Source organism: Giraffa tippelskirchi, chromosome 2, assembly GCF_054371585.1.
Source record: "Giraffa tippelskirchi isolate mGirTip1 chromosome 2, T2T-mGirTip1v1.2.pri, whole genome shotgun sequence".
Taxonomy (NCBI): domain Eukaryota; kingdom Metazoa; phylum Chordata; class Mammalia; order Artiodactyla; family Giraffidae; genus Giraffa; species Giraffa tippelskirchi.
This window is the reverse complement of record NC_137276.1, coordinates 11,572,383-11,592,357: the sequence shown is the minus strand read 5'-3', so window position 1 is coordinate 11,592,357 and position 19,975 is coordinate 11,572,383. Positions and strand designations below refer to the sequence as shown.

The 19,975-nt window shown below is 40.8% G+C and overlaps 1 protein-coding gene and 1 long non-coding RNA gene across 3 annotated transcripts in view; one reads left to right on the top strand and one right to left on the bottom strand.

Moving 5' to 3' along the window:
* Positions 1–19,975, top strand: part of PLPP4 (phospholipid phosphatase 4) — a 438,966-nt gene that overhangs the window by 56,694 nt on the left and 362,297 nt on the right. The window contains exon 4 of the mRNA XM_081535748.1: positions 19,689–19,722. The gene's annotated coding sequence lies outside the window, so the exon portion shown is untranslated. The remainder of the gene's footprint in view (positions 1–19,688; positions 19,723–19,975) is intronic.
* Positions 1–19,975, bottom strand: part of LOC145524140 (uncharacterized) — a 76,451-nt gene that overhangs the window by 29,221 nt on the left and 27,255 nt on the right. The window lies entirely within an intron of this gene.

The window sequence follows — 19,975 nt, the reverse complement described above, 5'->3', positions numbered from 1 at the left end:
GAGCTATCAGGTAAGCCCTCATCATCTGGTGGCCTCTTCAAATGTATGGGTGATTCTTACTATTCATGCTGCGTGCATGCGTGCTAAATTGCTTCAGTCGTGTCTGACTTTTTGCGACCCTATGGACCGTAGCCTTGCCAGGCTCTTTTGTCCAAGGGCTCTTCTGTCCAGGCTATTTGGTCCAGGCAAGAATACTGGAGTGGGTTGCCATGCTTTCCTCCAGGGGATCTTCCTGACCCAGGGATGGAACCCGTATCTCTTATGTCTCCTACATTGGCGGGAGGGTTCTTTACCACTAGCGCCACCTGGGAAGCTCTATTCATGGTAGTCATGGTCTGTAAAGTTGCCGTGAACACTGAATGAGCAAATTCTGAGCCATTGCTGCTAGAAGAAGTATAGGGTTAGCTTCCTGCAAACCTCTGGTCACAAGAACTTTGTCAGCCAGTTAATACATAACCTTGTTTTATGTGTGTTTCTGTTTAACAGCATCTTATTTAATATAGACTGTGGATTAAGTAATACTGAATTCAGCGAACAGCATTATAACTCATGCCCAGAAGGAAGTGTATCTAACACTTGTGTTTTCTCTGTGTCTCCTCACAACTTTCTTACACTTAGAAATGCTAGACAGTGCTTTAGCACTGTATCATTTTAAACAGTGAAATCACCAAGCAAAAACACAAAATATAAAGAAGTGGAATGAAATAGGCCACATGAAGGACATTTGTTTAGTGTAAGAACTGCAACAGGGAGGCAGAGAGTATCTTTGCTAGACCTTGGCTGAGATGGCTTGGCATGCCAGGTGGCTCAAACATTTTTCTGTTCTGCATGCATGTCCATGAATGAAAGTGCTGTGGGTATTGGTTTTGGGGTTCCAAATGCATTCTAGCAAGTAGGAGAATTTGCAGATATGATATCTGCAATGAGTGTTGCACTGTATGTAACTCCAGCTTGGAGAGGGAGAAACCTTTGAAAGAGCAGCAGCTGCTGCTGCTGCTAAGTCGCTTCAGTCGTGTCTGACTCTGTGCGACCCCATAGACGGCAGCCCACCAGGCTCCCCCATCCCTGGGATTTTCCAGGCAAGAACACTGGAGTGGGTTGCTATTTCCTTCTCCTGAAAGAGCAGCAGGTAGGCACAAAAAGCACTGGACCCAGAACCAGGTGATGCCCTGGGATCTAGGCTGGCTCTGCCCCCAGGTATCTGTGTGCTGATGGGCAAAACCTGTTTACTATGAGTCTTTTTTTTTTTTTCCGGTTGAAGTATAATTACTTTACAATGTTGTGTTAGTTTCTGCTATACAAGGAAATGAGTCAGTTATATGTATACAAAATCCCCTCCCTCTTGGACCTCCCTTCTCCACCCTATCCTCCGCCTCTAGGTCATCACAGAGCACTGAGCTGAGCTCCCAGTGCTGTATGGCTGTTTCTAGCTAGCTATCGGTTGTATACATGGTAGTGTATATATCGGAGAAGGCAATGGCACCCCACTCCAGTACTCTTGCCTGGAAAATCCCATGGACGGAGGAGCCTGGTAGGCTGCAGCCCATGGGGTCTTGAAGAGTCGGACACGACTGAGCGACTTCACTTTCACTTTTCACTTTCATGCACTGGAGAAGGAAATGGCAACCCACTCCAGTATTCTTGCCTGGAGAATCCCAGGGACAGCGGAGCCTGGTGGGCTGCCATCTATGGGGTCGCACAGAGTCGGCCACAACTGAAGCGACTTAGCAGCAGCAGCAGTGTATATATGTCTGTCCTACTCTCCCAGTTTGTCCTGCCCTCTCCTTCCCCACTGCCATGTCCATATGTCTGTCCTCTGTGTCTGTCCCTCTATTCCTGCCCTGCACATAGATTCATCTGTACCATTTTTCTAAATTCCACATATATGCATTAATAGTCTTTGTCCCGTCATTTATAAGTAAGGTGGTTTAAACTTAATTACACCTGAGGTCCTTTTGGCCTCTGCAGTTTGGTGGTTCTGAGTTGCGCCCTCAGGTGGAAGCCCCGTGGGTATAGCGTGGATCACTGTGTTCATCTGCTTCTTTGTGTTAAAGAGATCATCACCTTCGTCTCCGTGCCAACCCCCCGTGGCAATGTGCTTTCTCATGTCAAAATCTTCAGCCTCACCATAAAGTGCAGAAAAAAGGTTTTCATACGTTGACTTGTAAAGGAGTAGCTCAGATTGCAATTGCGTCAAGACCGCGGTGACAAAAGAGACTTTAGCATATAAAAGAAATATACAGTTCTTGAGCCAAGGGTACCTTTTCCAAGAGAAGCAGCAATGGAAGGTGCTTAGCATGACTGCAGGTTAATAGAGGTGAGTGGTCTGGTTAGCTCTTCATGGTGGCATCTGGGTAGTTTTGCTCAGCAGGTAAAATGGAAAGGATAACTTGGCACTATTTTTAGATGGAAAATATCCAAGACTGGGACTACAATGCCATGTTTATTGTAAAGTGAAATTATTTGTTAGAGGAATTAATGAACACTCAGCATGTGTATCTTCAGCCAATAATTTTTAATTAGAGTGGGAAAAGTTGTCACAAGAAAGAAACAGGTTTACCGGGCCATCCACTAATTAAATAAAATATTATGCAGTAGGAATTCCCATTTTTCCTTCTCATAACTATGAGGGAAGGTGCTGAGGATGGGCTGAAGATGAAGGTGACCCTTCCAGGTAGGCAGGTGAGAAAGCCACCTGGGGATATCCTGAAATTCCTGCTTTCTACCATATTTTTAATTAACTTGGCTCAGTTCCCATTGGAAGGTGAAGAAAATCCATAATGTGTTAGAGGGCTTTATTTTTCTTCTTAAATCAGAACCCAATTTATCACTGCCAGGTAAGAAGTGAAAAGGTCATCTTCTCACTTTGAAATTTTGGAATCACTTAATAGCTAATTTGTACTGCTAATTACTACCTTTCACGTCTGCAATTATTTTGAAATATTGTGCTCCTGCTATTGTTAATGAGTAAGACAGGCGACAGTGAAACATGGCTTTAAGTTCCATTTGGTTAGCCTGGCAACTGTGCCACGCTGAAGTGACTGGCAGAGAAAGATTTGCTATTTCACTCAGCTTTGCTGGGTTGGTGACAGAAAATCAGCAGCTGAAACATTATTTGCATTTTCCTGTTCTGGAACGGCTTTTCATTAATATTGTGTATGGCAACTCTCTTCTTGGCTGAGCACCAGCAATAATGAAGTTAATCAGACTTCCCCCGCTATTCTAATTGCTTTTGTGGTCCCCAGATAAATCTGCAACACCTGTTGGCTTAATCAAATATCTATGGCCCTTCTGGAGTCAGCTCACCAGCCGTGCGGCCAGAGAGCTTAGGAGAAATCTTCGTCAAAATAGAACTAATTTGATGATATCTTGGAAAGATTTTCAGTGCTATGGTTCTAGAATGAAATTTTTGTGAACCTAGCTATGGTGGCTTGGGCTTTTAAGACATTTTGGTGAAATTTTACAGGTTGACCTTAGACAGACAATCATGTTGGCAGGATGCAGAAAATATCAGAAAAGTTTTCTTGTCTCAGATTTTTCCCAAGCAGGAGCTAAAGAGCTAGATTCCTTAAAACCCTTATATCCTTAATCATTCCCTTAAAATCCAAGGGCTCCTCTGGTTCTTAAGAATGCCCTATTTATGGGCAGATATCTCCAGAAAGTCCAGCATTTTAAACATTTATCAGCTACCACCTCACCAAGGCATCTAGCCTAGATAGGGCTCTGGTGAGGGAGAGAGAGCCCCCGAAAAAGGGACAAGTTGAGAACAAACTTACCTTTGCAAACAAAATTACCTCTGTCATTTTGCTCAGGGTAAACACTTCTCATAACATTTGAGAGGGTTATTGTAGTTGTCTTTTACTGATGCACTTTATACATTATATAAATTTACTGATTTTCTTCAAATAGATTGAGGTGGCTACTACAAGGTATAAGGGAAATTAAAAGATGCTTGCTCCTTGAGGAAAAGTTATGACAAACCTAGATATCCTATGAAAAAGCAAAGACATCATTTTGCTGATGAAAGTCCATATAGTCAAAGCTATGACTTGTAGTCATGTACAGATGTGAAAGGTGGACCATTAAGAAGGCTGAGCGCCAGAGAATTCATGCTTTTGAATTGTAGTGCTAGAGAAGACCCTTGAGAGTCCCTTGGACAGCAAGGAGATCAAGCCAGTCAATCCTAAAGGAAACCAACCCTGAATATACGTTGGAAGGACTGATGCTGAAGCTGAAGCTCCAGTACTTTGGCCACCTGATGTGAAGAACTGACTCATTGGAAAATATCCTGATGCTGGGAAAGATGGATGGCACAAGGAAAAGAGGGTGGCAGAGGATGAGATGGTTGGATAGTATCACTGACTCAATGGACATGAGTTTGAGCAAACTCCAGGAGATACTGAATGACAGGGAAGGCTGGCGTGCTGCAGTCCATGGGGTCACAAAGAGTTGGACATGACTTAATGACTGAATAACAACTACTAGGTATAAGTGGGAAGACAGATTTGATATAATTTTGCCAGATGGAGGTTTGAATATGGAATATATAGAAGCATAGAATTTGAGAAGTGTAGTTGGGGTAACTTAGAAGTGATGGACTGAAGGGTTAGCCTAGTATGAGATTCATTTGCTGTGAGATAGAAGTGACAGCATCAGAGACCATAATATCTTTGATTGTTTTCCAGCATTAATCATTACCATCTGTCAGCTGCAGAGAGGCTTCATGGCACTGGGAAACAAGTATAGGATTTGGAATAATAAATATAATAGCTTCTACTTATTATGCTGTTGCTTCTAAGCTGTTATTGGACTCAGTTCTTTACATGTATTATCTCATTTCCCTCCTCTGATGGAGGCACCATGATGAACCCATCTTATAGGCAAGGTAGTTAAGTAAATTCTACATGGTCACACAACTAGGAAATGGCAGAGTTACTGAACTCTAGTTCCAGACTCAAGTTTATTTATTTATTTATTTGACTGCTCTGGCCCTTAGTTCCAGCATGCAGGATCTTTAATTGTGGCATGTGGGATCTAGTTCCCCGACCAGGGATCTAACCTAGGCCCCCTGCCTTGGTAGCATGGAGTCTTAGCCACTGGACCACCAGGGAAGTCCCCATACTCAAGTTTCTTTGTCTTCAGGGCCCACATCCCTAACCAGTATGCTGCTGTTTTGAGGAGTCCAGAAAGTTCTTCCTCTAGGTAACAGGAAAAGGAATAGTCACATTGTAAGTAGTAAAAGGAAGGCTTATATGTATTAGAGGGCTACCTAGGTGGCACTGGTAGTAAAGAACCTGCCTGTCAATGCAGGAGATGTGAGAGATGCAGGTTCAATCCCTGGGTCAGGAAGATCCCCTGAAGGAGGAAATGGCAACCTACTCCAGTACTCTTGCCTGGAGAATCCCATGGACAGAGGAACCTGGCAGGCTACAGTCCATGGGGTCGCAAAGAGTCAGACACAACTGAAGCGACTAAACACACATGTATGCACACATATGTATTAGAAAAGTCAAAGAGAAAAAAATGCTGAGAAATAAAGGGCTTGAATTTGTTGTTCTTGTCTTAGAATAGATACAGGTCTTCCAAGTATCCTACCCTGGTACTTCTAGCCACAACATCAGTAACTATTTCATTCTCCATCCTGCTCACTCGAGGCATTCAGTCCCACCTGGCTCTGGGGAGACCCCTTCCAGGAAGGTTTAGTTATTGAAGTTAGAGAAGAACACCTTAAAGTAAGTCCCTTCCACTTGGCCTTCTCCAAGTCCTTCTCCAATACTTTTCTCCAACTCTGTGATGTGGTCATGAGTGTGTATAGGTGCGTTGGGAAGAGTTTAGTGGGAAGAGTTGGGATGAGGGCCTTTGAAAACACAGCTTCTCTGGTCCTACTCCTTTTAAAAAATTAATGAAAAAACTTTATTTTTTAGAGAAGTTTTGGGTTATAGAAAAATTAGAGCTGAAAGTCAGAGCTCCCATATTATGCTCCCCCCATTGCCTACCTATGCCCCAGTTTCCCTGTTATTAACCTCTTGTGTTAATGTGGTACATTATAACAATTGGTGAACCAGTATTGATATATTATTATTAGCTTAAGTCCGAATTTTACATCAGGACTCACTCTTGTTTTATAGTTCTGATGGTTTTGATGAATGTAAAATGACACATATCTACTATTACAGCATCATACAGCATAGTTTCACTGCCTTAAAAATCCCCTGTGCTCCATCTATTCATCACTCTTTCTTTCTCTTAAACCCCTGCTAACCACTGTCTCTATAGTTTTGCTTTTAACAGAATGTAATTAAAAGTTGGAATCATATAACATGTAGCCTTTCCAATCTGTCTTTTTGACTTAGTAATATACATTTTAAGGTCCTTCCATGTCTTTTCGTGGCTTGACAGTTCATTTCTTTTTATTGCTGGTATTATTCAGTGTATCACAGCTTATCTGTTAACTTATTGAAGGACATCTTTGTTGCACCAGTTATTGGCAATTATGAATTAGGCTGCTACAAACATTTGAGTGCAGGTTTTTGTGTGGATGTGTTTTCAACTTGTTTGGATAAATACCAAGGAGCAAGATTGTTGGATTGTGTGGTAAGAGGAAGGAACTGCCCAACTGTCTTCCAAACTGTATCATTTTGATTCTCACCAGTAATGGATGAGAGAGTTCCTGTTGCTCCACACCCTTGTCAGCATTTGGTGTTGTCATTATGTTGGATTTGGGTCTTTCTGATTGCTGTGTAGCTGTATTGCATTGTTGTTTTAATTTGCACTTCCCCAATGACATACAACATGGAACATCTTTTTATATGCTTATTTACCATCTGTGTAGTTTCTCTGGTGAGATATCTAGATCTTTTGTCCATTTTTTGTTTACTTTTGTTTTGTTACTGTTAAACTTTACAAGTTCTTTGTATATTTTGGATACCAGTCCTTTATCAGATATGTGTTTTGCAAGTATATTCTCCCTGTCTCTGATTTGCTTTTTCTTTCTTTTAATGGTTGCACTTTTTAAAGATGCTTAGGTTTCCCTTTCGGGGTGAAATAGCCTGTTATTGTTTCCAAGAAAGCACTGACTTCAGCATTCTTTTCTCCACCCTCTCTTTTGCAGAGCTGTGTCCATTTTGAGATTTCTAGTAGGCAGCTTGTGTTATATTTCATATACAATATTGTGGTCATTTTCTCCTTTGGAGAAGGAAAGTTTAGGAATCAAGTTTAATCGAGCAAACGTTTGTTAGACTTCTGTTTTATGTGCTGCACCCAGGAGGGTGCTGGGGTGATGATGGTGGGGGGAAGTTCCTTGTCCTTGGGGAACTTACAGTTGAGTGGAAGAGACATAAGGAGCCTGTGTGGAAAGGAAAATGAAAAGGAAAGGGGAGAGTTCTAGCAGGCAGTTAAATATTCGGATCTGAAGGTCAAGAGAGTTTAGGTCTGGAAATGGGATTTTCATCTCTTTTATAGGTAGTTTAAATGTAAATAGAGAATGGCAAGGAAGAGTGATATATTTTGATTAGTGTTTTTAAAGCCATGGATTCAACAGCATCATCATGAAAACTCAAGTCTTTATTTAGATAGCAAGTAAGGGTGATATGCAAAAGAATCGGGCACAACTTGGCAACTAAACAACAACAGGGGTGATACACAGATGGCTTTATATATGGCTAATCTGGACAAACTCCCAGCTCTAACAATGTGTAGGCAGGCAGTTACTGTCGTTCTACTTTTAAGATTATATCAAGGTGTTCTTCACTCACTTTGATCGAAGGATGTTACTACTGATGTCATGTTGCTCACAGTTTTCAAGGAAGTCTATAAGTTTTTGCATTATTTTACACTGGTATTTAAATAATAAACAGGAAATCAGTACACCGATCACTTAGGATTAACAAAGAATGTGCTACCCATTCTTATATCCAAAATAGTTATATTTGAGGTTTGAATCTTTAGGTGGGGTTGATCCATGTGAAATGGCTAAATTATGAAATTTGTTGCTTCAGGTGTTGCTGATGGGTAATATCAGATAATACCATGGTTTCCAGGTTAGCACTAAGTAGGTGAGTCTGTTTTAAGCAAGAATATGTTCGTACCTGTACATATATGTATACTGTGTGTGTGTGTGTGTGTGTGTGTGCGCGTGCACGTGCTCAGTCTTGTCTGACTCTTTGCCACCCCATGGAGCCTGCCAGGCTCCTCAGTCCATGGAATTTTCCAGACAAGAATACTGGAGTGGGTTGCCATTTCCTTCTCCAGGGATTGAACCTATGTCTCCTGTGTGTCCTGCACTGGCAGGAGGATTCTTTATCACTGAGCCACCTGGGAAGCCCCACACATATATACATAATATGGAGGAATATATAGCACAGATAATAGTGTATTATGTATTATATTATAAAACAATTGTATATTACATAATGAAAATTTATAAAATTGATAAAATTATAACATATTTATATAAAAATTATATGTACGTACATTATTATATATGCTAGAATATATAAAATACACATATATCCAGTTACAGCTCCCTCTCCTTGGTCCTTCAGCTTAGCTGCTATACACTACCCTGTTTGGTTGTCTTAGCCACACCTTTGTATAAGTAGCACCTTTGTAAATAAGCTCTCCTCAGATCATCCTACTTTGAGAGTGCTATTTCCTTGTGGGAATTTTTCCTTGTGAGCTGATATTTGGGCCAGTTTCCTTCCTAGTTTCTGCTGGGTTTTCCCAAGAAAGAACAGAAGACGATCGTATCTTCATGTGAACTCAGTATCACCGTGTACACTGCTCCTCTTTTCCAGACCTTGTGATAAGTTAGAGACCAGCATGACTTTTCAAAGTTTTAACACTGGGGAATTCTGGAAAACAACAGTTGTATAGGATTGGGGGCATGATATTGGGCAGGAGAGGGAAGCCTGGGAGAAACCCTGAATACTACTTGTGAACTGGGGTCATTCTAGGCAAAGGAAGAACCACTGGGATGGTCTGAGCTGGGGGACTGGTCAGGGAAGCAGCCAAGGCATTTCCAGGCTTATTTTCTCTGTCACGTCCTGCAGACCACTTGGGCAGACCGATTCTGGGAGCCTCTGCTATGTGACATGAAGGCAGCCACCTTTATTTCTGCGTTTGATGCTGCCTGGAAGGTCTTTTTCTTGTCCTCTCACCTTCTTTCAAGAGAATTGTCTTTAATCTGGGTCATTATGCCAATTTTTTTCCCCCACATCTTTTTGAACAATGAATTCAATAAATCAAGAATCAGTCAAGTTCCTGCTGCCGGAGCTAGGAGAGCCTGCGGTGACTCTTCCATGCCGTGGTTCCCAGTCTTGACCAGGTGGCAGAACTACAGGAGGCACTTTCAGAAATCCGCATCAGGGCTGATCTGGTGCAGAAGCTCCAAGCCAGAGGTGACCCAGGAACGTGACCCCCAAATTCCCACCACTCTGAAAGTTTGAGATCTTAGGCATAGCTTTGGACTTGCCACAATTTGTTAGTAGAAAAAAAAATCCCAGTTTGCGTCTGGATTCCGTCCTCTCCTTTGACAGATAAGGAAACCGAGGCCCACAGAACAAGATCACATCCTTGGACACATGCTCCAGCTTGGACCAGAGACCAGGTCTCCCAGCGCCAACCTACCTCCCCCAGGTATCGCAGAGTTAACAAATTTTGAGGCGAGAGCTGGTGAGGAGGACGTCAGGCACGTTCGGGTATCAGCTTAGTTTACCCTGGTGGGTCGCGCAGAATCCACTCTCGAGTTTGCTCGCGAGAAGAGGGTAACTCCAGCTCCTCCCACTTCCGGTGCAAGATTGTCTCCTCCTCGCAGGAGCCAAGCGCGCGGTGGAACGGAGTGCAAAGACCATGAGCTACAAGTGGGTGGAAATGGGGGGTAAGCCATCTGTTGCTTTCCTCCCCAGTTTTTTATTTATGTTGCTGCTGTCTAATAATTCTCCTTTCTAGCAACCTATAAAGCACGTTACCAAGCAAAGCAGCAGCACCTTTTTGGGAGAATAAAAAGAAAGTCACCTTTGAATCAAATCCTTTGTATATGTATGTATATATGGCTTTTCAAAAAGGATAGTAGTTCACTGGCTAATGATATGTATTTGACCAATGAATTTTACACTGTTAATGAGGTGGGTCAGAAGAGCCATTTAAAAAAATGCTTTAGTTATGAATATGATATGCATATTTTTGGAGATAAAAGGGCTTTATGTTGATGGTAAATTGAAATGGGAAAAGCCTCGGCAGAAACACTGATAACCCTGAAAAAACTCCTGAACGTGGTATAAATGTTACTGCTGGTGACAGAAAGTTAAATGAGTTTGAAATAAAAATAATTAATTTTATTGCTTCCTGGTTAAAGAGACTAAGAGCACAGATGCTCCCTGACCACTGTGAGATCTGTAATTTAGTTGTGACAGATTTCCATAAATGGGGTTTTAGAGCTGGATTTTATATATTAAAAATTGAGTGCCACGGGTAAAAACTCATTCCAGTTTCAATTACTTGGGCCTTTATGGTCCATGTGGTGAATATTTAATGGTCAGGAGTGGAGAGCTGTTTTCACAGGTACTATATATTCGCTTAACTTGACTGGCTGGTTCTCTGGGGCATCTTTTTCTTCCAGTTGGAAATCTTATTGAGAGCACAGACTCTTCTGTTGTCCCCAAGTCTGGTGTTTTGTGGTCTCTGAGGCTGGCATTTCCCATGAATTGGATATGGCAAAGGCATCTCTTGCTTGCCAGAAAAGAGGAGAAGGATATGGCACGTCGGGTTAGTGGTGCTTCAAACTACATAGTGGACTCTTACTGCTTTGAGTGTGGTTCTTCCAGGAATGTGTGTGCTGTTGGCTGTTGTCCATCTTTTTTTTTTTTTTAAGTTTAAAAAAAATTCCAGTGCAAATAGTTTTAGAATTTTTTGATCATAAAAACACCTGTCAGCTCTCCATCCAACGATATCTGCTGTTAATATTTTATTTATTTATTGGCTACACTGGGTCTTTATTTCTGTGTGTGAGCCTTTTCTAGTTGTGATGAGAGGGGGCTACTCTCTAGTTGAGGTGCCGGGGCTTCTCGTTGCCCTGCCTTCTCTTGTTGCAGAGTGTGGCACTAGGCATGAGGGCTCAGTAGTTGCTGTGAGTGGGCTTTGTTGCTCTGAGGCATGTGAGATCTTCCTGGACCAAGGATCGAACCCATGTATTCTGCATTGGCAGGTAGATTCCTAACACTGGACCAACAGGGAAGTCCCTGCTGTTAATATTTTTATGTATAATCATTCAGGATTCTTTTTTATATACAGGATTCTTTTTTATGCTTAAAGATATCTGAATCTACACACGTATATTTAAACACAAACATTGTACCATGTAATATACACACTTTTGAAACCCGCTTTTTGTGGACATACTTTGTTAATGCTATGATTTTTTAATGCTTGCATTACATTTCATTGTATGGACTGTCTGTAATTTATAGAATCAACGTCTAGGTAAATGTTTGGGTTATTTTCAGTTTTTTATAAATTGTATATCCTTAGACTTGTATCTTTATATATTTCCTTAGGACAGGAATTTCTGGGAAATTAGTGTACAGTCTTTCAAGGTTCTAAAACGTTTTGTTCTACTGCCCTCTACACAATATTTTAATCTTTGCCTAGAGAAGTGGGAACTCATTTTAATTTTCATTCCCTTAATTGCTTCGGTTTTTGCTTTTCCCACTTGTATTTATTCTGTGTTTACTAGAAGATCAGCTCATACAGGTTGAGATGTTCATCAGTTTTGTTTCTTCTCTCTCTTCCATTCCTAGAAGAGTGCTTGATACACAGAAGAAGGAGCTCAAATATTTGTTGGATGTTGAGTGAATTACTTTTCCTATCCTCTGCTCATTTTTTCCCTAAAAGGTGTTCATCTTTTTATCATTGCTTTTGAAGAGCATTTTATATACTAAGTTAGCTCTTTGCCATTTTTAAAGCAGATATTTCTTCTGAGTTTGCTTTTTATGTTTTGACTTCGAGAATTTAAAATTGTGCCTGTGAAGATAACCCAGGTCTCCTGCGTTGCAGGTGGATTCTTTACCAGCTGAGCCACAAGGGAAGCCCAAGAATCCTGGAGTGGGTAGCCTATCCCTTCTCCAGCAGATCTTCCCAATCCAGGAATCGAACCGGGGTCTGCTGCATTGCAGGTGGATTCTTTACCAGCTGAGCTACATGGGAAGCCTAGTATTTATTTTTACAGAGTCAGTTGTATACATTTTTTTTTTAGTTTTACTTTTCCTATTCAGCTTGAGAAAAGACTTCATAACTCTAGAATGATAAGATCATTCTAAATCAAGAATGATTGCAACCTTGACTTTTTTTCCTAGTTACTTTTGGTGGCTTCATTTCAAACCTTTAAGTAGTTAATTTACCTCAACATGTTTTGATAAAAGGTAGAGATTTACCTGAAGCTTTTTTCTCTCTTCTCTCATAATCTTTCCTTCCCCCATGGTTGTAAGGCCTTTGAAGATAGGCAGCTGGAAGAGGGGAACTAACATTAAACTGAAAGTGAAAGTGAAATCGCTCAGTCGTGTCTGACTCTTTGCGACTCCATGGACTGAAGCTCACCAGGCTCCTCCATCCATGGAATTTTCTAGGCAAGAGTACTGGAGTGGGTTGCCATTTCCTTCTCCAACATTAGATGGGGGAGCTATTTTCCAGATGTGTGATGTTTGCTGTATAGATTTCCTGACCTAGCTGTACAAGGTAGATGTGAGCTTTAGCTTGGAGACGAGGAGACTGAGGCAAGAGATAAGATGTTTGTAAATGAGCTAAGGTTAGTTCACTTAGTAAATTCAGGCTCTCGGCCCTGAGCCCCTACTCTTTCTGTAGCATTCAGCTGTTTCATCTGTGCTTCCTCCCTCGGTCTTTTTGTGTCACAGTACCCAAGTATTCTGCTCAGTGGTGGAGCCACAGTCACTTAATGTTGCTACAGCTGACCTGCTAAGCCATTAAAAAATGAAATTCTCAAGAAGTCTAGAGAAAAGTAGTATTTTGGTGGAGGAAGCAAAGATGTATTTATAGCCTCCCTTTCTATTCATAAAACCTGGCTGAGTCCTTTCAAACATATTTTTCTTGGCTTCTGGACTTGATGTTGCCAAAGACAAGTGCAGTAATTGGCAGCAGAGAGTTTGAATTTTAAGTACTTAACATGGAATGAAGGTTACCGTGTGGAAAATGAGGATAATGATTATTATTTCAAATGTGTAAAATGCATTCAAAGTCATAAATGTGTGGCAATTCTAGGATGGCAAACATTATTATTTTATTGTTAAAACACAATTTACTCCATTGAGTTGAGGCCGAGCACTTAAGGTGATGCTATTAAAGAGCGATCTTTTGTTCAATAATTGTGCTTTGTGTGTATTTTTTGTGCAACAGCAGTATTTGATCATAATGCTTTTTCTACACTGTGAGCTAAATGTGAACAATCACTTGAGTATACTTTTAATGATGCTTAAAATTTAAATTCTGCAGCAGTGTTAATCTGACAAGGCAACATACTAACACCTAAAGCAATGAAAAACAGTCATACATTTTTAGAGGCTTGTATTCATGCATATTGGCACATGAATTTGTATTTTTATATTCATTTATCTTAATGATTGGGCACAGTTAATTTGAGACATAAACTTGTACAAAAATAATAATTTTGGCTTTATAAGAATAAAATATGTTATGCATTATATAAGTATCTTATTTTTGTAATTATAAATAATATACAGTAAATATAAAATCATATATAATGGATAGTAGAAAATGAATGCTACATAAATATCTATTATATCTATATTACGTATTATATAATATCTATATAATATTTATCTATAATATGTCTATAATATATATTATATATTAAGTGATTATGTAATTATTATTATTATGCCAGGAATTCTCCTGACAAGAATACTGGAGTGGGTTGCTAACCTGAGTCTCTTGTGTCTCCTGCGTTGGCAGGTGGCTTCTTTACCACTAGCGCCACCTGGGAAGCTCAATTATTATTATGAAAAGTGAAAGTAGTGTCCGACTCTTAGTGACCCCCATGGACTGTAGCCCACCAGGCTCCTCTGCCCATAGAATTCTCCAGGCAAGAATACTGGAGTGGATATCCATTCCCTTCTCTAGGGGATCTTCCCAACCCAGGGATTGACCCTGGGTTTCCTGCAATCCAGGTGGATTCTTTACCATCTGAGCTACCAGGAAAGCCCCAATTATTATTATAAATCTTGGTATAAACAACCAATTCCCAAAAACATAACTACAAAGAAAAACATGATAAACTGACTTACAGTGTATGCTCTTAGAAAGACACTGTCAAGAAAATGGAAAACAAGTCATGCCAGGAGAAAACATTTGCAAACAATGATACCATATCATCTTTTAATTCTAAAATGTAATTATTATTGATAGTCTATTTGACATAATTTATAGTTATTAACTTATAAATTTAGAATGTTAAATTTGTAACATTTAAAAATGTTAAATAAATTATAAAAATTTTAAAAATTATAAAAATAATTATTATTACTCTTGAGAGTAACAATCACATTGCCACAAAACCTCCAACACAGTTGGTACACTCCTATAATCTCAGGGGAATCCACTTCATCTTTAAGATTTTTTTTTTAAACATTTATTGGGGTATGGTTGATTTACAGTGTTGTGCAAGTTACTGCTGCACAGCAAACTGAATCAGTTATGCATGTAATATATCCACTCCTTTTTAAATTATTTTCCCATATAGGTCATTACAGAATATTGAGTAGAGTTTCCTGTACTATACAGTAGGTCTTTATTAATTATCATATTTGATATATGGTAATTTGATATATGTCAATCCATCTTTAAGATTGATGACAGCAGTGTTACAGACCTGGGACAGAGAGACCTCTGGACAGACACTGAGTGGTTTATGTAAATGAATGTTTATTAGCACACAACATTTTTGCACTAGTGAACCAGGTAGCATATGGGATTCATCCTCAGACATCTTGTATCAGTTCACTTATCCTTTTATCAGTTTTGTTTTGCAACCTTTTATTTATTTTCATTTCTCTCTTCTGGATGCTTTCCATATCTCTTAAACTTGCTCCAAACTTTGTTGGTATTCCGCTGTTAATAGTCTGAATTCAATCAGAAGAGAAACATTCCACATTCAAAGGGGGAAAAAAAAAGCAGTTTCTTGAAATTCGATTGGCACTTGAGCAAAATACTGGATCATTTCTTCAGAATTGTGAAGATAAGTCACTTAATAACTTCGGGTGGAAAGCTCAGCTCGCCACTAAGTAGGCCGTGTGTGTGAAGTGGGAGATAAGGGCACTAGCTAGAGCGTAAATCTCAAGATGTGTCATTGATGGGAGTTAAATGGAGTGGAGCGATGCTGTTTATCCTTATAGTAAAGGAGGCGCCACAGTGAATACAGGACTGTTTAGAGCTCTCGAGCGGTTTATGAGTTTTTCTACAACAGGAGGTGAGGCAGGTAGTTAAAATTACTGAGGTATATCCTAACCAATTACGGAATCCTCGAGTGAGAAACTCTGATCAGTTGCGTTTGGAAGAAGAGCTGACAATTAAACTGTCAGGCCAAGCAAGAAGCTTAGAGCTGCGTCAGTCAAAAATATAATACTTACACCAACCAGCTTTGAAAGAACATTGTCCTAATATAAAATATCTGTCTTAGCACAGAGAACAGACCCAATAGGATCTCCTCACTAGAAAGCTAATGAGTATTTTAAAAGATAGAGAAGGATATGGAGAATGGTCAGTGGTGACTTGAACATAAGCTGAAATATGGTAAGGAGGGCTCAGGGAAGCCAAGGTCTAGAGAAACAGCAGCTGCATATAATAAGAGCGCCAATGATGTTTTCTTGAAGTGTAACATGTCATCAGGCTTCCCAGGTGGCACTAGTGGTAAAGAACCCCCCTGCCATGCAGGAGGCATAAGAGACGTGGGTTTAATCCCTGGATCGGGACGATCCCCTGGAGGAGGGCATGGCAACCCACTCCAGTATTCTTGCCTAGAGAATCCCATGGACAGAGGAGCCTGGTGGGCTACAGTCCATGGGATCGCAAAGAGCTGGACATGATTGGAGCAACTTAGCCTGCAACATGTCATCAGGGGTCCTTCTCAAGCTACTTCCTACAAGACTTCATCCAGCATAGAGGAGGGGAATAGTCCTTTCTACCTGGACTTCAAATTCCATGAAGAACACGTTGACCAGCCTTCTCTAAATGCATGCTCAGTTTTTTTCTTTTCAATCTTCTAGAGCTGTCACTCTTGTTCTTCCTGTCTCTGACGTGTGCATTTTGCCTGACTGTACTGAGACCCTCCTTGAATTACAATGGCAAAGACGTTTAAATCCTCAACAAATGTCATTTGAGCATGTGGGTCCGTTTTCCATGGATTATTTATAATAGCTTACATTTTGGAGCAAGAGCTGCAAGCTTAAGGAGATTTATGCTGCGCTTGACCTCTGAAGAGCTCTCATTTTATGAAGTCTCCAGGTCCCCGAGATGCCTGAAGATAATATTACAGTGCTCATAGTTACAGCCAAAGAGGTTTATAATCGAGCCTGGAGTAGCTGTAAGTTCTGGATCTCAGAGCTAATTACTCCACTCCCAGGAAAGACCCTTGGAAATTCATTCTTCAGGTAAAAAATGCCACACTAGGAAACTGGCGATGGTTGTGACTTGTTGGCTGTTGTCCTATTTTTCCAGTGACATCAAGGATACTGGGGGCCGATGGCCAAACACATTCTGAAAAAGTGTACGAGAAACAAGCAGTCATTTTACTTCATGGTGTTTCATTACTGTGTACAGCTTGGAATTATATCTGTAGCTTTGTATTAGCTCAGTGAATTACTATCACCTTGCAATTGAACCGGTTTGTGGTGGTATTGTTTTATAGATTCCCTATGTATCTCTTAGTAGGTACCCTAGCAATGGAATTCTTTAAAAAAAAGTTATTTATTTATGGCTGTGCTGGGTCCTCTTGCTATGTTTGGGCTCTTTTTAGTTGTGAGGAACTCTTCATTGCACAGCGTGATTCTTGTGGCTCCCAGGCTCTAGAGCACAGGCTGAGTTGTGGTGCATGGGCTTAGCTGCCCTGCGGCATGTGGGATCTTCCCGGACCAGAGATGGAACCCATGTCTTCTGCATCAGTCGGTGGATTCCTAGCCTCTGGACCATGAGGGGAGTCCTCAATGGAATTCTTATTTGAAATATAATCTCATTTGCAGTCTGGAGATGAACGTGTATTGGATTTAGCTATTGATTTTACTATATATGGACCCCGTTTTGCCTACTGTTTTTTTTTTAATAATAAATCTAAATGCAATTGTTTAAAGTTCTTTCCCCATACTAGATACAACATTTAAGTTTCCTAATATTTGCATCTATAAAATCAATAATTTTCACCATTTCTTCAGTTTACCTGGCTGCTCATAGTCTCTGTGTGTGTTGCATGAAGACTTGTGTCTGACTTGGGGTTGACAAAGAACAGGAGTTTGGCAACCGCAGCAGAGTGGGTTTATGGAAAATTCTGGACATTGTGATAGGCAGGACCTATTTCATTTTATTCCCGTTTACATTCCAGAGACTGCAGTTGGGTATCTTTCTTAAAAATGAAGTTGTTGTTCAGCCGCTCAGTTGTGTCTAAACCTTTGCAACCCCATGGACTGCAGCATGCCAGGCTTCCCTGTCCTTCACCATCTCCTGGAGCTTACTCAAACTCATGTCCATTGAGTCGGTGATGCCATCCAATCATTTCATGCTCTGTCATCCCCTTCTCCTCCTGCCTTCAATCTTTCCCAGCATCTTTCCCATCTTTTCAAATGAGTCAGTTCTTTGCATCTGGTGGCCAAAGTATTGGAGCTTCAGCTTCAGCAACAGTCCTTCCAATGAATATTCAGGACTGATTTCCTTTAGGATTGACCGGTTTGATCTCCTTGCAGTCCAAGGGACTCTCAAGAGTCTTCTCCCACACTACAGTTCAAAAGCATCAATTCTTTGGCACTCAGCCTTCTTTATGGTCCAACTCTCACATCCATACGTGACTACTGGAAAAACTGTAGCTTTGACTAGATGGACTTTCATTGGCAAAGTAATGTCTCTGCTTTTTGATATGCTTTCTAGGTTGGTCATAGCTTTTCTTCCAAGGAGCAAGCGTCTTTCACTTTCATGGATGCAGTCACCATGTGGAGTGATTTTGGAGCCCAAGAAAATAAAGTCTGTCACTGTTTCCATTGTTTCCCCATCTATTTGGCATGACATGATGGGACCAGATGCCATAATCTTTGTTTTTTGAATGCTGAGTTTTAAGCCAACTTTTTCACTCTCCTCTTTCACTTTTATCCAGAGGCTCTTCAGTTTCTCTTCACTTTCTGCCATAAGGGTGGTATCATCTGCATATCTGAGGTTATTGATATTTCTTCTGGCAATCTTGATTCCAACTTGTTCTTCATCCAGCCCGACATTTCGCGTGATGTACTCTGCATATAAGTTAAATAAGCAGGGTGACAGCATACAGCCTTGACGTACTTCTTTCCCAATTTGGAACCAGTCTGTTGTTCCATGTCCGGTTCTAACTGTTGCTTCTTGACCTGCATACAGGTTTCTCAGGAGGCAGGTGAGATGGTCTGGTATTCCCATCTCTTTAAGTATTTTCCACAGTTTGTTGTGACCTACACAGTCAAAGGCTTTGATGTAGTCAATAAAACAGAAGTAGATGTTTTTCTGGAACTCTCTTGCTTTTTTCTATGATCCAGCGGATGTTGGCAATATGGTCTCTGGTCTCATCTGGAAATACCTTCACAAACCCATCCAGAAATATTGTTTAACCTGGACACCCCATGGCCAGTGAGGTTGACACAGAAAGTTAGCCATCACAACATCTTTTTGATGGTCTAAAGTAGTGTTTTGATTTCAGCTTAATTTTTTAGAGGAAGTTTTCTTTTGTAAGCCTCTCTTGGTGCTGAATTTCCATTGCCTGGTAATTGGCAAACCCTTGCTCGTCATTTCAGGTAGATCATAATGAAAACCTTCTTCAGGCTAAAAATTGGATCTAGGCTGTGTACACCTGGCATATAGAGAAGTAAAGTGCTGAATACTTACTCACTTAAACAGGTCACTGTAGACAGCTAATGTGAATAATGGAGTATGATGCTGAGGAAGAGAGGGGAAGGGATTGAAGGGTCCCTGGGACCAAGAAAGGGGCAGTAAATGCAAAGTAATCTTAGTGTAAGGCCATGTTTTAAGTCTCCCAGACTCCTCACTTCAGCAGGTCAATCTGTCTGCAGATCTAGGTTAGCCATGTCCTAGGAAGTAAGAGATTTTTGGACCAGGATGGATTTCTTTAAAAGTGTTGCCCTCCTCTGTGCTGGTGACTCACACTGGCTCTCCAAGTATTTTGTTTTAGTCCTGAAGCCCGTAGGGGAACAGTTACTATCTCCTTCCTGCCCATTTCTGATTTCATATGCCTTTGCCATTTCACACCCATCGCCTTGGGCTGTTGCCCAACTTCATTTTGCTCACTTGGGCTCTGGGAGGCGTGAGTGTGCACATGTGCATGCCTGTTAGGGCCACTTATTGTCTATTTGATAACTACCCAATTTAGTCCAAACAACCAGTTTTTCATATTTCCTGGTACCCTGTTTTGTGTCTTTCAGGCACCCCAAGATTCCAGTGCGGATGATGTCAATGGTGAGCAGTTGCCTGTAGTTACGACATCTCTCCCAGGCCAGTGTCCTTTCTAAGTTCTTGCATTATTTGCAAGGCTTGTGTCAGAAACATCTCCCTCTCCTTCCTAATTGGACCTAGTTCCTTCTTTGTCACTAGACTACATCTTCACTCTTAACCACTGGACATCTGAGTAAACTGAGACACTCCAAATCACATGTTATCGTTTGCCTTCTGGTGAGAAGCCAGGGAGCCCCTATCCTGTCTGATGAGAAGC